The sequence below is a fragment of the Pygoscelis adeliae genome, unplaced genomic scaffold (assembly GCF_000699105.1).
Source record: "Pygoscelis adeliae isolate BGI_AS28 unplaced genomic scaffold, ASM69910v1 Scaffold41, whole genome shotgun sequence".
Lineage (NCBI taxonomy): Eukaryota > Metazoa > Chordata > Aves > Sphenisciformes > Spheniscidae > Pygoscelis > Pygoscelis adeliae.
The window spans coordinates 6,794,473-6,810,158 of NW_008824373.1; positions in this window are offsets into that span (position 1 = coordinate 6,794,473).

The following is a 15,686-nucleotide window of genomic DNA, read 5'->3' on the forward strand; positions in this document are numbered from 1 at the left end:
ACCCTCTTTCAGTTTAAAGCCACTACCCCTTGTCCTATCACTACATGCCCTTGTAAAAAAGTCCTTCTCCAGCTTTCTTGTAGGCGCCCTTCAGGTACTGGAAGGCTGCTATAAAGTGTCCCCAGAGACTTCTCTTCTCCAGGCTGAACAACCCTAACTCTTTCAGCCTTTCTTCATAGGAGAGGTGCTCCAGCCCTCTGATCATCTTCGTGGCCCTCCTCTGGACTTGCTCCAACAGGTCCATGTTCTTCTTATGTTGGGGGCCCCAGAGCTGAACACAGTACTCCAGGTGGGGTCTCAGGAGAACGGAGTAGGGGGGGAGAATCACCTCCTTTGACCTGCTGGCCATGCTTCTTTTGATGCAGCCCAGGATACGGTTGGCTTTCTGGGCTGCGAGCACACATTACCAGGTCATGTTGAGCTTCTCATCAACCAACACCTTCAAGTCCTTCTCCTCAGGCCTGCTCTCAATCCATTCTCTGCCCAGCCTGTATTTGTGCTTGGGATTGCCCCGACCCATGTGCAGGACCTTGCACTTGGCCTTGTTGAACTTCATGAGGTTTGCATGGGCCCACCTCAATATTTACAGTAATGACTATAAAGTTACGTCACTTTGTGCCTTGAAGAAATTAGTTCTTGGAGATAGAAAACTTCATCATATATCTAAGTATACAGGGAATTCACATCCTATATTTTCTTTCACTAAGAAATAAAGTTTTAAAAAATAGTTTTCAGGAGAGAATTTTAAAAATAATATTATTATTTTCTATTATTTTCAGGTGTCCATTTTGCTTGGAGTACATAGGCACTTCCAAAACCAGGCATATGAATCACATAACAAGAATACCTAAAGGAAAAGTATCATGAGCACACTGAAGTAGTTGTAATACATCCATAGACTACAATCTAGAAAGTCCATTCAGTCTGAAAAACAATAATTCCAGTTCTGTTTTTAATTTGAGTAAAAATTATTTCTGTTTTGTAAGAAAATATATTTTTTCTATTCCACTTACTTTGTCTTGCATACACACACACAAACGCTTACACATGCAAATAATAGTATGCTAGTGAATAGATTCAAAATTATATTGTAAGAACCAAAGATTTAATATAGGGAGTATGTCACCCTCTGTAGAGCTTTCAGGGTTTATTTTATAGAAGAAAAATGAAAAAAATATTATATGGTATATAGATCTTGGCAGATATTGGTAATTCAGTGTGTATCAGTCTCAAGGACAGAGATGAAGTAAAGAAATGCTTCTGCAGTGGGGAAGGGGTTGTTCTAAAAAGGCAGCACTGATGAGTTAATGCAGCTTTCAAAAATATGGGGTTTTATTCTTCCTTTCTTCTAGAACTCACAAATTAAGTATTTTCATTGGGAGGCCTTTGAAACAAAAAATTATGTTTAGGAAAAAGACAGAAGAATGTAAGTTTTTCTCAAAATGTAGGACAATTCAGTAAGTTGATTACCTTTGTTTGCTTGCATGTTTGCAGTCAGCCAGTCATACCCTTCTGACACAGTAAAACATTTCTAAATAATCCAGGAAGTCCAAGCAAGTAGGGAATTACTAAAAGATAGTATATATTAACTGTGTCTGTTATTTCACCCCATTTGGTGCTTTACTTTTTAATGTGTTTTTTTTTTATTTTAAACTTTAAAATTTTCCTGCATTGTCTCATCTTAAAAATTGTCAGTTATCAAGTTACTACCCAGTCACTTAAAATGACCAATCTTCCCTAAAGTAACCTCTCCATACTGTGAAGAATCTTCAGATCCTTGAAGGTCCCTGACCCAGCAATTTCTGTCAGGGATATTTGGTTTTCCAGCTGAGCAAGCTGCATGCCTTTTTCTGATTCTAAGGAAGGTATAAAATCTCTGCTACTCTTTCACTGGCTTGTTTTGCATTCACAGCACAGTTAGTTTGTATGGTCACAACTGTGACTCCCCAGAACTATCATGCAACACATAAACACATGTGGCAGTTTTTGAAGCTTTTAGGGAGAAAGGACATCCATCACCACCAAAACATTTCATGAAATCTACTTGTGATTGCCCTATTCCTATGGGATCTCCAGGAACAGGCAGGTAAAGGGATCGGCACATTGCACTGGAGGTCAAAAATTGAACACCTTTCTTTATGCTCTGGATGACTAGTATAAAAATTGAGCCATGAACTTCCTACAGTCAATGGTAAGAAAATGGCATGTCCATGGAGTTGATCACCACTCCTTAAAATGAGCATTTAAAACAATGAAGTTGGTTGTCCTGATAGAGATTAACATTGATTTAGAGCATTATTTCTTGGAATTCTGAAGCTTGGCAAGATGAATATCTTCTTAACTGTAATAATACTAGTAACATAGTAGTTTACCAAATAAAATAGTTCAGTTGGATATATTCTTATAAAATTCTTTGTAGTTTAAACTACAAAATATGGACCAAATCAGTAAAGCACTGTTTTAGATAACTCATAGAAATTTTTGGAAAGCAGCTCCTGGTAGAAGCATATATTTATGGAGTGTTCTTAAAAAGTTACAAGTTTATGAGTATTCTAATACCAAAAAAGGTAGCTATTTATTTATTTATTTTAGGCTATTTCTTGCTCCTACATGTAGAACCATTGTACCAGAAGGTATTACACCATTTGAGTTTTGCTTACCATTGTCAGTCAACAACTTTAATTTGATTCACATTTATTCTTAGAGTGTGCTTTTACTTTTCTATGGTAGCATCAACATCTAAAATTATAATTACAGGTCTTGCCAACTTGCAGAATATTCTATTAATTTATCCTCCAATAACACTAGATTAACACTTTAATATTCAGAAATTGTGTAAATTATACATCTTCCAGTGTTCCTTGAGAGAGTACTCAGAGTAATCTTATTCATCAGACAGCTCTGAAAATTTGCGATATTTATACTTAAAACTACTGATGAAATACATGTACTGTAAACTGCACAAAATTCACCAACATCATATTAATTATAGCAGTAATAACCAATGTAAAACAAAAATTGGCATCCAATTTTCTTTTTAGTAATGATCTTGAGAAAGCATCTCATGAAGAAATATCCCATGCAAGATTATCATTATCCTGTATAAACAAACCAGTCTGTCTCAAACCTATCTATCTGCCTCATATGAACCCTTTGCCACCTTGGCTAATAAAAAAACCACTATAAGATTGAAGAATACGTCCAGCACAAGATGGAAAACACATTTTTTAATTCAGCTATCTTATGCAAAAGATGATGATTCCAATCATTTCCAGGTGTTACCAGATGTCAAATATATATGCTGGACATCTCTGAATCAGTTTTGTGCCCTAGTTCTCTCCAGTGTTCTTGGACTTCAAAAGAGTATAATAGAAAAAGAGCATAAAGCAGATGCTAGCCCTAACATTTCCAATTCTTAAATGCCTTAACATGAATTATTGCAATAAACCAATAGTTTTCTGCAAAATTGGACAACTATATTGACTTGGAGATCACTAAAGTGTAGCTTACTGCTTTAGACTTTTTAATTAATTTCCTCTGCAAACAATCTATTTTCTAACAATGGACAGGGAAAAAAACAGTGGGAAAAGATTTCCCTTTTTTTGAAACATATTAGTCAGAATTTCCATTTTTTTTACTTCTCTTGCTTGTTTGTGTGTTATTTTATAAAATCAATTAATCCCTGTAAAAACTGAATAGATCTTCTTCCTTAAAGACCAGGTGGAGACATCATAACTCAACAAACACTCTGAAAAACATTGCTATAGAGGGATGATAAACTCATAGCAAATATATTCCTCTTTTAGATATAGCTTACACATTGAACTATTTTCTTTGCTTAACCGATGGCAACCACTAGTGGTAAAATATTTTTAATATTGGGAGGAGTTTTGAACACACAGACACACACTTTAACTTTGTAAATGAAAAATGAGAAGTTTTATTCTGTGTTCATTAACTTACTCCTAGACTGTTGCAAGACACTTTTCAAGGAATACAGCAAAGAGAACTTTGGCTTAAGACCAGACACATGCTTCTCTTCTTTCTCAATATGAAATAAAACTGTTCTAGACTGAAATAAGATTTTCTTTACAAAAAGGTGCAGTTGTACAAAATTTGCACTATATTCCTTTAAAAAAATAAATTTATTATTTATTTGAACAAATTATATTTATTTTAATGGTGACTTCAATTTTTTTAATGATACTTATAGCTCAAGAATTTAAAAAAAATCTTTGAATTTTGCTGCCAGTGTTGTCATAAACACAGCTTTCATTGCAAATACACATATTTTGAGTCGCAAGTAAAACTAGAAAGTGAATTATATCTCCCGCATATAAAACCCCAGCAACAACAACAAAAAAAAATCACACATAGCCACTGACAGATAAAATTGTGTCATCTTCAGGAAAAAAGCATTGACCCTATACATATGTGTATGCTTAATCTGATGTAAAGGGATGAGATTTTTTGATCCATCAGAGAAAACAGAACATCAGCTAATTAGGGACTGGCCCGGTAGAAATCCTTTTACCTGAAAATCTTCTATTATTCAACAGGCTTACAAAACTATAAAAATCAACAAACATCAGCATTAAGAGATTATATCATTCACCACTAAAAATATAATCTCCTTTGCTAGAAAGCAGCCATTTAGGACTTGCTTTATCCCCAGTTCTCACCTCTGTATTTTCCTTTTCCTCTTTCTCTATTCCTAATTCATTTCTTCTATACCACCAACCAGACTTTCATGCTGCTCAAGGGTCTTGTCTACATTTCCACGTTGGTCAATAGTATAACCCAAGCCAGTGTGAAGGTCAGGTGCTGGGGAGCCAATGGACATGCTAGCACATTTCAGGAGAGAGGGTTCCTTTAAACTCTCTCTGGTCTCGTCCTGTGGTCTGACTGCCCATCTTCTGTTGGAGCACTTTATGTGTGCTCCTGGAGCACATCATCTCATTCAGCTACACACATACGGACACGCATGCACATATATATATATTTATGTACGTAAGAGGTACTGTTAAGTAGCCTTTACACTCACCTTTTGTCTTTACAAAGACTGCTCCCTGTTTCAATGTTCAATTCCCTTCATTGTTTATGCTGCAGTTTCTTTTAGCGACAGTTATTTTTTCTATCTATATGTTTATATAACCTAACAAAGGTTGTGTGGTCTGGGGTTCCCCAAAATGACAAGAAAATATCATCTCCTTGCTGTTTATAAAGGCTAAGGTAGAAAAAAAAAGTCTTTTTTTCCTGAAATAAATGTTGAATATGCCTGCAAATTCTTCCATCAAACACTTTCCACAACAGCTACATTAATAATGGTGAAAATTCAAAGATAGTTAAATCTGACTGATTAAGCCTTGGAGTAAAGCAAAGAAATATTATATTCTATCTATAACTCTCCAGACTGATACAGGGGCATTCGGGAAGAATGTGGCATCTATGAAGTGCTCATTGCATTTCATAGCTCTGTGAGCATTGGAAGGCTTCTAATAGCCTTCCTTACAGATAGATCACTTATGTGCCAGAAGTCTGTTGGTATCAGCAGTCCAGCTCCTTCTGAAAAGAGTAAACTTGACCTCAGGAGGAATATATCGTAGCACAGCTAACATTTGAATGTGAGCGTACAATAGCTCCAGGGAGAAAAATCCTCAAAAACATTTGCTCTCAAGAAGACTTCAGAGGCTTCATTGGATCCTAAAAATGACTAAGCAGAAGACAAAGTTCTAACTTACCACAGTGTTTCCTCAGGAGTATTTTTAGCAAAAAGTTGCTGCATCTGCCAAGCTGGCTTGTCCAGTGATACTTATTTAGTGAGTGTGTTATTATCCAGCATATAACAATTATGTCTTGTTGGATTTTCTCTCAATATAGAGCCTACACTGAAACGAGTTTCTTCTCTCTCTTCTTTATTTGTTGCTACTGAATTATTTATTTTTCAATATCTATTCTGCTGTAAGGAAAACAAATGATTCCATGGGGGTTTTTTGTAGCAATAAGAGCTGGTTTGGGGCTTTAGTTTCTAACATTCCCATCTTAAAAAGAAACTCTTCATTCTTGGTAGCATTCATGGACATGGTTTGTTCCTTGGAATTTTCAGTTATCTTTGCAGGTTGACTGCTTTTATGGGAATTACTCTAGGGTAGTAGCATGCTGTCAAATGTTTAAAATTTGTCACAGTGTTCTTGATTCAGTTGTTTTAGCTGCAAGAGCTAAATTCTGCTTCAAAATTTGCAAGTGTACAAGCATTCAAAGAAATGTCTGCACAAGTCTGCATGAGTGAAAAATGTAACCTCATTTATCTCTTAGATGTCTGATGCTATGATCAAAACTTTAATCATGACTGATCCTTAGTCAAAGCAGACTGAACGTGACTCAGACCTGTCTGGTTATGTCTTTGTGTTCTTTGATCTATATTTCTTCATTTCAGCTAGAGCAGACACTGAAAATCTCCTTTGAAAGCAGTTTGGTTTCTAGCTACCCTTTTATTTATTTATTTATTCATTCATTTATTTATTTATCTATTAATTTATTTATCTGTTTATTTATTTATTTGATCACTTGTCATAATCTAGAGCATAAACATTCACCAAATTGGCAAAAATTAAACCAATTTAAATGAATTAAAAAAGTAAATTTCCAAAGACTTAAATGGCTTATTCTTATCTAAATATTCTACACCTACCACTTTCTCAATACTGTAAAATGCTGTAAAATACCTAGAAAAATCACTGATTTTTTCACACTACTGCTATTGAAAGTTATCTTTTTAACTATTTTCACCACAATAACATTTCCAGATTGTATAAACACCTGCTACTTAAACAATATTTTAGTTGATATTTTTATACTTTTTTCTTAACATTAATCTATTTTATACTTTTCAATTCATATTATGAAAGGAATACTTTTTTGCTGCTGACATATGTATGTATATTGAGGATTTTCAAGTATGCTGTATTCTGCTTTTCATCATCTGCCATAAAAGAAGTTTAATTTCTACAGTTTCAGAAAGAACTGAATGATCACTTGCTATAAAAATATCTGGTTTGAACATTACTCTCTGGTTTGATTCCTCAATACCTTTGATCATAAGGTTTCTACATTTTTCCTTGGAAAAGGGTCAAATTGACTGCTTCGATGGTCCCAAATATTACACAGTTATTATGTTTCTATTCTGTGTGATAGACATTACTTCTCAGGTTTGAGTGGAGCTGTCATGCTTTATAATTCTAACCTTTGTTAAATATTTTATACTTCTGCTTTTGCAAAATTATTGTTTCGGCAACCATGTACTTAATCAATGGCTATACTCATATTTCTTCAAAATTTCTGAAAAATTTGTCAGTAAAGAACTGTATTCCATTGTTGCCCATCTCCAAAGTCAGAATACTGTTCTGCTTTTATTTTGAAAAAATGTGTTTCTTCATGTCAATACATTTGTTCCTGTCATAACTTCCCATCCAATTTAATGATAGAAACAACAATGAATTTGCGTAGGTCTAAGGCAGAATTTTTCTATTGTCTATCTGTGAAGAGTTTCCACTATAGTCAGGTCTTCAGTGTACTTCTCTTATTCATGAGATTCTGAAGATTATTTCATTTTTTTAATTTCAGGAGTTAAATACAGGCTATATAAGAGGCCTCAGTGAGACAGCATTATGAATCATAGTAGTGTTATGACAAAGGACTACTCAAGGTTATTTCATATCTTGTTCACAGAAAAGAGGATGAGAATAGTATCTATTCTTCTTATGTGAGCAATGATAAGGTCTGTTTCATAGAGAAACCCCTCAAAATAATTTATAATAAGAATTCTTATTCCACATAAATCTTTTCTTACATACTCCAAACCTGTTTCTCTTCATCTGGCTGGTCAATATGTTCTGCTACACCATCTGGGAACTTGCCATTTCAGATCACGACTTGGTTTTTAAATGTTGCATACACAAATTACAAATAGCATCATATAATGCCTTAAATTATTGCTAACATATTCTAGTCCTCTAACATAGATGTTAAGATAATGATTCACAGTTCCTGGTAGTTTTTAAAATTGTTTCTCACTCCATTTTACTCTTGCTGTATGTTACAGAAATGTGCTTGTGAGAATTCAGTCATTACTCACTGACACATTCTATGTGGCCATACTAGAAAATGTCTCTTCTTTTTTAAGAGCATAGCTGTGTATTTTTATAATTCAGAAATGGAGTTGTTTTTTTTTAATACCATGTCCTAAAAAAAAAAAAAATTGAGTTTAACTTTAAAATACTATCTTTTTATACTCCATGAGAATTTTATTACAATAAACTTTATAACCAACTTTACTTATAACCAACTTTGGTGAAAAAACAGAACCTATCTTCAAGCTTTCAGAAGTATTATCACCAGTAAAAACTGCAATTCGTAGGCTTCATTTTTTCTTAATGTATATTTGGTATGTGACATCACTGATAATGAAATGTCGCCAATGAAGATCTTTTTCCAGATTTATAGTATTATAAAGTTCAGGGTATATGAAACCATTCTCAATTAATGGCATATCAATTACCTATTAGAATTCTATGCTTTGTGTATTTTCATCTCTATCTTTTCAACAGTTTTGAAAGATTGGAGACCTATGAGCCAGCAATGCTGCAGAAGTTTAATTTTCCTCTTTATCTTGCTAACCAAAAAACAAATATATCAATCTGTCCTTCAAAATATACATCAAGGATTGAAAACTGATGAAAATAAGCAATGTGGAGTTCATACCACATAATTCTTGCTCTTTGATAGATCAGATTTCTCTGATGACCAAAAATAATGCTGTGAAGCGTGTGACCGGTAAGGTTTGCAGTAAATAGATTTTGAAGGATCTGTGAAAAATGTAAACACAAAACAGAGTTCTCAAAAGAAAAATTAGCTGCCAAAATTAAAACGGATACATTATTCAGTACTGAAAAGCTGATTCTGTTTTGCTTTGCTTTGTTTTTCAGTTTAGCTACTTGTTTAAAGTTTAACATGTTGACTAACTTAGCATGGAAAAGAAAATGCGTATCTAAGATCAGCAAAGCTAATCATAGCATATCATATGCTAGTGTTGAATTCTGAGAAAAGCAAATAGGCTTTGTTGGTAGCAAAATTAAAACCACATAGTTTCCTTGTTTAGATACCCTGAGTAACTTTTAATCTGCACTTGGGGCTGGATGTGCTCATAACATCTAAGGTGCAACCACTGATTAGGCTTTTCCTGTAGTTTGGGCATCTGTAATGATGCTCTACTATGCAGACTTTCTGGTGTTCAGTTCGGTGTGACATAATTCTTAGCCTTTATTTCTGTGAATATGGTAAAAATGGTCACTCTAGTCTACTTAGGCAACATTTTCATGATATCATAAAATATAACATATTTTCAAATTTCTATCTTTCTGTCAAATTTGATCAAAATTCACCATATTCAAAATTTATTAGAAGAAAGAAAGTAGAAGTTTATCTTCTTATAAAAACACCTGAAAATAAAAGCAGTAACAAATTAAGAGGAACAGGGGGCGGGAGGAATGGGAAAAGAGAGATTTTATTGCAACCATGTGGCATAATAAGGAGGAACCGGATTGATTGGTGAAGTGACCCTTCATCTGCTAAAATTTCAATAAAAGTTTTTCATCATTTCATTATCCTCTTTTAATTACTTTTATCTGGACATTTTGGAGCCTTCAACAGATAGGGATGAAAATGCCTTGAATTAAATTATCGGCTTGTGTTTGGATGCAATACAGTATTTTAAATGCAGCCTTTTTTTTGCAATAATATAGAAATATTACCTCCTGTTGTTCAAGAAAAGACTTCTTCCTTATTCATGGAGTAGCTGATCAAAATACAGTTACTACCCCATAAAATATTTTAAATATTTTTAAAACACTGCTTGATGGGGGAAAACCCCAACCAAACAAAAAAAAAAACCCACAAACATTGGAAGTGTGCATCATTTCCCAGGAAATGTTATGTGTCAATCATATATTACTATTTTTTATTGTAGCTCATGATAATTTATATTCCACTATAACTTAAAACATGAATTATGGCTTATTAAATATAAAACAAAATAATTTTTCTTTCTGCCAATATCAGCTGGTATAAGTAAATTATAGTTAAGGTGGCAACTAGTGTGAAATCAAAACAATGTTTTAGAAACAAAGTCATCTTAAGGGAAGGAAAATATTTTATTCTGTTAAGCTGCAGTTTCAGGATTTTTTTCATCAAGACTGACATATTGTTATGAGTCTTTCAATACCAGTGTACCAGAACTTTTTGGCACGACTCCTTCTTACAATTCCTAGCAGAATACAACAAAAGAATCTTGGTAGTATTTTGGGACAATTTTTTTTTTTCTCTTGCTATTATCACTTTATACTGTTAGATTATTTTTTACTTAGTGCTGCAAGTTTAGGCATTTCTTTGTTAAACTTAGCCATTTCTTATCTTTGTTTGAAATACTTAGGTTTTCACAGAATCTCACAGAATCACATGAATCACAGAATTACAGAATGGTTGAGGTTGGAAGGGACCTCTGGAGGTCTTCTGGTCCAATCCCCCTGATCATACAAAGCCACCTAGATCCGGTTGCCCAGGACCATGTCCAGGCAGCTTTTGAATAACTCCAGGGATGGAGACTCCATAACCGCCCTGGGCAACCTGTTCTGGTGCTGTCACTCTCACAGTAAAAAAGTATTTCCTGATATTTAGAAGGAACCTCCTGTGTTTCACTTTGTGCCTGTTGCCTCTTGTACTGGCACTGAGCACCACTGAAAAGAGCCTGGCCCCATCCTCTTTGCACCCTCCCTTCTAGGTATTTATATATATTGGTGAGATTCCCCCTGAGCCTTATCTTTTCTAGGCTAAACAGTCCCAGATCAAGGTGATATCACACTGGGCTACATAAACACTTCTGATAGTAGATCTTCAAGATCCTAACTGTAGTCTGCCTGTGATCAGCTGGCTTTAGTGATTACATCTTTAATATCATCAGCATTATTAACTTTTAACAAGTAATACAAAAACACTTAAATTCATATGAAAGTGTCACTATACATAGTTTTGATCCAAGACAAGGAGAATTTTTCATGACCTTTTAACAAAATGAGCCAATGCCTCTGCAATTTCATATACTAAGCAGTACTTGCGTATAAAAGTTGCTAAAATCAATAAGTGGAATGTAACATAATCCTACATCTATTAGAAACAAATTGAGATCTGATAAGAGCTTCGCATTTAAGACTAGGGATGTAAAGGTAGCTGCTTTGTGTAGCTGATATTGTTGTGGTTTTTTTTTTCTTTTAATTCTTATAAGTAGAAAAAAATCATTCCAGAAAAGAAGTAAACATTAACTGGAAAACATAAATTTTTAATTACTGCTTTTACAAAAGAAGTAAAGATGCAATGCTTCTTTTTTACTCCTCTTTGTAAAGAATGTAGTGAGTAAGAAAATTAGTCTTTGTGATGAAATCTGACTACACATCTCACCTTCCAGAAGAGTGTTCTCACTATGGTACGTTTGTAGATAAAGACAATGCATTTTCATCAGACATACTGCTATGCTTGGATAAATAGACAGACTTCAGGTACGAAGTAGAAGCAACAGACTCTGAAACAGGTAGAACAAATACTGTACCTTATCACCTTTTTCTTTCTTTCCCTCTACCGACACCTACTCTAGTTCTCAGTATCAGCTGTGTTTCCTTTCAGAGATGGCTCAGTGCATAACTAAATATGCTCTAAACAATTTTTTGAGAGTTATAAAGCTTTGAAATCTGCTGCTTCTATTTCAGATATGAAGAACTGTTTGGGTGTCTGAAAGTGTGGCTAATATTCTCATATACACTAGCTGGTGAAAACCTTTATCTCTAGCTACAAATCCTGTACTGTCAAAAAATTTAGACCATCAAAGCCACATCAAAGCACTAGCATTTTTTCACAATGAAAATCATCCCCTGCCACCTGCACAATGACAAAATTCTCAAGTTGATGTTTTAACACTTTACATGAATTACTGAGCTTTTCACTGAGGCCACAAGAAGTGGCTTCACATATAAAATGTAACTCTGAAGAATTTTGCCCCCCATGTGATGTTTCACCTTTTCCCCATTTTACCCTTCCTTCTTCCTAACTTCAAGGAAACAAATCTATTTCAAGGTCGCTGCTACTAAAAGGGGGTGAGTGTGGGGGCGAAGTAGATAATTTTTTGTAAGGCTATGTATTGGTTTTGGCAGGGGTAGAGTTAATTTTCTTCATAGTAGCTCATATGGTGCTCTGTTTTGGATTTGTGATGAAAAGAGTGTTGATAACACACTGATGTTTTAATTATTGCTGAACAATGCTTGCAAAATATTAAGGCCTTTTCTGCGTCTCACACTGCCCTACCAGCGAGGTGGGTGAGGTGCACAAGATGTGGGGGGAAACAGCCAGGACAGCTGACCCCAGCTGACTAAAGGGATGTCCCAGACCATATGATATTGTGCTGAACAATAAGAGGGAGGAAGCGGGGGAACGTTCAGCGTGATGGCGTTTGTCTTCCCAAGTCACCATTACATGTGATGAGGTCCTGCTTTCCTGGACATGGCTGAACATCTGCCTGCCAAAGGGAAATAGTGAACAAATTCCTTGTTTTGCTTTGCTTGTGTGCTCAGCTATTGGTTTACCTATTAAACTGTCTTTATTGCAACCCACGAGTTTTCTCACTTTTACCCTTCCGATTCTCTCCCCCATCCCACTGTGGGGAAATGAGCAAACAGCTGTGTGGGGCTGAGCTGCCTACCATGGTTAAACCACAGCAGGCTATTAAAACTACAGGGACAGCAAACCAGAATTTTAGTAGGTGGCCTAAAATCTGACGGAAACTTTGTACTTTCTGAGCTTCAAGTTAGTAATGAAGTCAAAATACCTGTTTCATCCTCATTGGATACTCAACTCAGATTACAGCAATTTTTTTGTCTTCAAGTACTCTGAAAAGATTTTGACCTTTGGTATTGTGCAAGATAGCACATTACCCACCGCAATTTCAAGTTTAAAATTGCTTTTAATATTTACCGTCTTCACAGCATAAAAAGTAAGGGTTTTTATATGATATTATATAAATGATGACATTTCTATTGTACACATCTTTGGGAAATGGTGTTTATACAAAGATATTAGATGGATTAATAAATTCTCATGTGTTCGAAATAAAAATGGTTGGGTTGCTAGTCAATATACCAGAGTTTATAAAACAGCTGAAATTAATGGCAAAAAAGACCTATATAGTCACCTAGCACAGTCTGTTCTCTAACTGAGATGAGCTCTGTAGAACCTCATTTCAGTGAGGGTCAAATGATAGTCATGGTATTTCCCTTGGGCAGTGTTTTCACAGTCTAATAAATTTAATCATTCAGAACCTGTGTTTGAATATTTCACCCATAAGCTTTTTCTTTTTCCCCCATTTTTTTTCATACTTCTAGGTAGTAATTACCATACTTCTAGTTGGAATAGTGATTCAATATTAGTTTAGATAATTTTTAATGGTTTGATTTGTTGCTTCTAAGCATAGATTTTTTGAACACCTCAGCCAAAAAAAATATTTTTTTTTCTATTTCAGTGCAGGACAAAATCTTATTTTCAAATGTAAAGCTTCCTCCAACATGGAATAACTTTGATCAACTAAGAAAAATACTCTTCAGTTACTGTTTGTCCATTAGTTTGGCTTCAACAGGAACTGAAACATTTACAGGCTGATTTGTAACTCGTTTTCTGTGCCTTGAGGCACAACTAAACACCTCCTAGTTTTGATGTTGTTTTTTTCTTTTTGAATTTCCACAGACATTCTTTCCTGAACCTATTAACACCTGGAGGAGCCTCATTATCTTTGAAAAGTACTTGGGAAGATTAATTTAGAAAGCAGCTTTGGTGATCTTATCACAAGTAATCAATTCTCACTGTTTTCCTAAGGTCATTCTCTTTATCGACATTTTTAAAAAACATTATTCAAATTAATTTGACAGAAAAAAGTACAAAGATTTTCAAAATGTATCTTTAAAATAATATATTTTAAGTTGAGCCTTTCACAAAGTTCAAAGTGTTATGTCCCCTATGAGGAATGGGTTAATGAAATTAGATTATTTGATTTCTTTATCCAAAATACAAGGAAAAAAAGCAACCAAATCAGAACTGATAGATGGAAATATATGACACAATAACATTAAAAAAAATGAATTTTTTGCTTTTAAAATCTGGTTTAGCCAAATGTGGTACGGAGTCCTGTGCATTTTGATAATTTTTTTCTGCTTTCAAATCTTAACAAGGTTTATTGTAGAAAGCTTTATTGATATTTGGTTTTTCATTTCATAGTATTTTGATCTTACTGCCTACAGTATCATTATGTCTTTTTTTTTTTTTAATCAGTATATCACTGGGGAGGAAAAGACAGAAGGATAATATAATGCTGCTAAGATCTGATAATGCCATATGATCTAGGAATTTATTCATAAACCCCAGTCTGTCTGTTCTCCACCCCTCTCTATGAGCAAGCTATGCAGAAGAACAGACTTGGAAAATTAAGAACTGTTTAGCTATTCGGCTATCTGAGATTATAACTCTTGAAGTTTTGATCTTGGGGTTTGATCAAATTCTTTGTCAAACTGTAATTTGCAATGAACAAATTCCATTTCCTAGGAACTAGATAAGAAATTTCAAAAAACTATGAATGATCATATTTCCTTGAAATATAATACTTATTCTAGTTTTATGTATCTACAACTCCTTTTAATTTTTCTTTAGACTATGAGTAGAAGCGAAAATTGAGACAAAGAGATCTCATCTTTGAAATCCAGAATTCCATCTGATCTGGCATTTAGAAAGAAACATGTAGTAACACCTGTTACAGTCAATACTAGTTCAGACATCCTGAAACTTCCACCTTTGTTTTATTGTGCTCTTTCCTACCTTGTAAAGATACATTTTGTTTTAAATTTATCAGTGCAAAATGGAAGAATTACAACCAAAGCTGGAAACCATTCCATGAAATCTCAAAGTACCTGTTATAGAAGACTATCAAAGCATTTAATACAAATTCACAGAAAAAATGGAAGATTAGTGGTCAGTTGGTCTGATTTTGAGAAAACTTAACCAAGACACATTTTCATAGAATCATAGAATCATAGAATAGTTTGGGTTGGAAGGGACCTCTAAAGGTCATCCAGTCCAACCCCCCTGTCATGGGCAGGGACGTCTTCAACTAAATCAGGTTGCTCAGAGCCCCGTCCAACCTGACCTGGAATGTTGCCAGGGAAAGGGCACCAACCACCTCTCTGGGCAACCTGTGCCACTGTTTCACCACCCTCAGTGTAAAAAATGTCTCCTTATATCTAGACTAAATCTACCCCCCTTTAGTTTAAAGCCATTCCCCCTTGTCCTGTCACAACAGGCCCTGCTAAAAAGTTTGCCACCATCTTTCCTATAAGCCCCCTTTAAGTACTGATAGGCTGCAATAAGGTCTCCTCGAAGCCTTCTCTTCTCTACGCTGAACAACCCCAACTCTCTCAGCCTTTCTTCATAGGAGAGGGGTTCCATCCCCCTCATCATTTTCATGGCCCTCTTATGGACCCACTCCAACACGTCCATGTCTTTCGTGTGCTGAGGACCCCAGAGCTGGATGCAGTACTCCAGGTGGG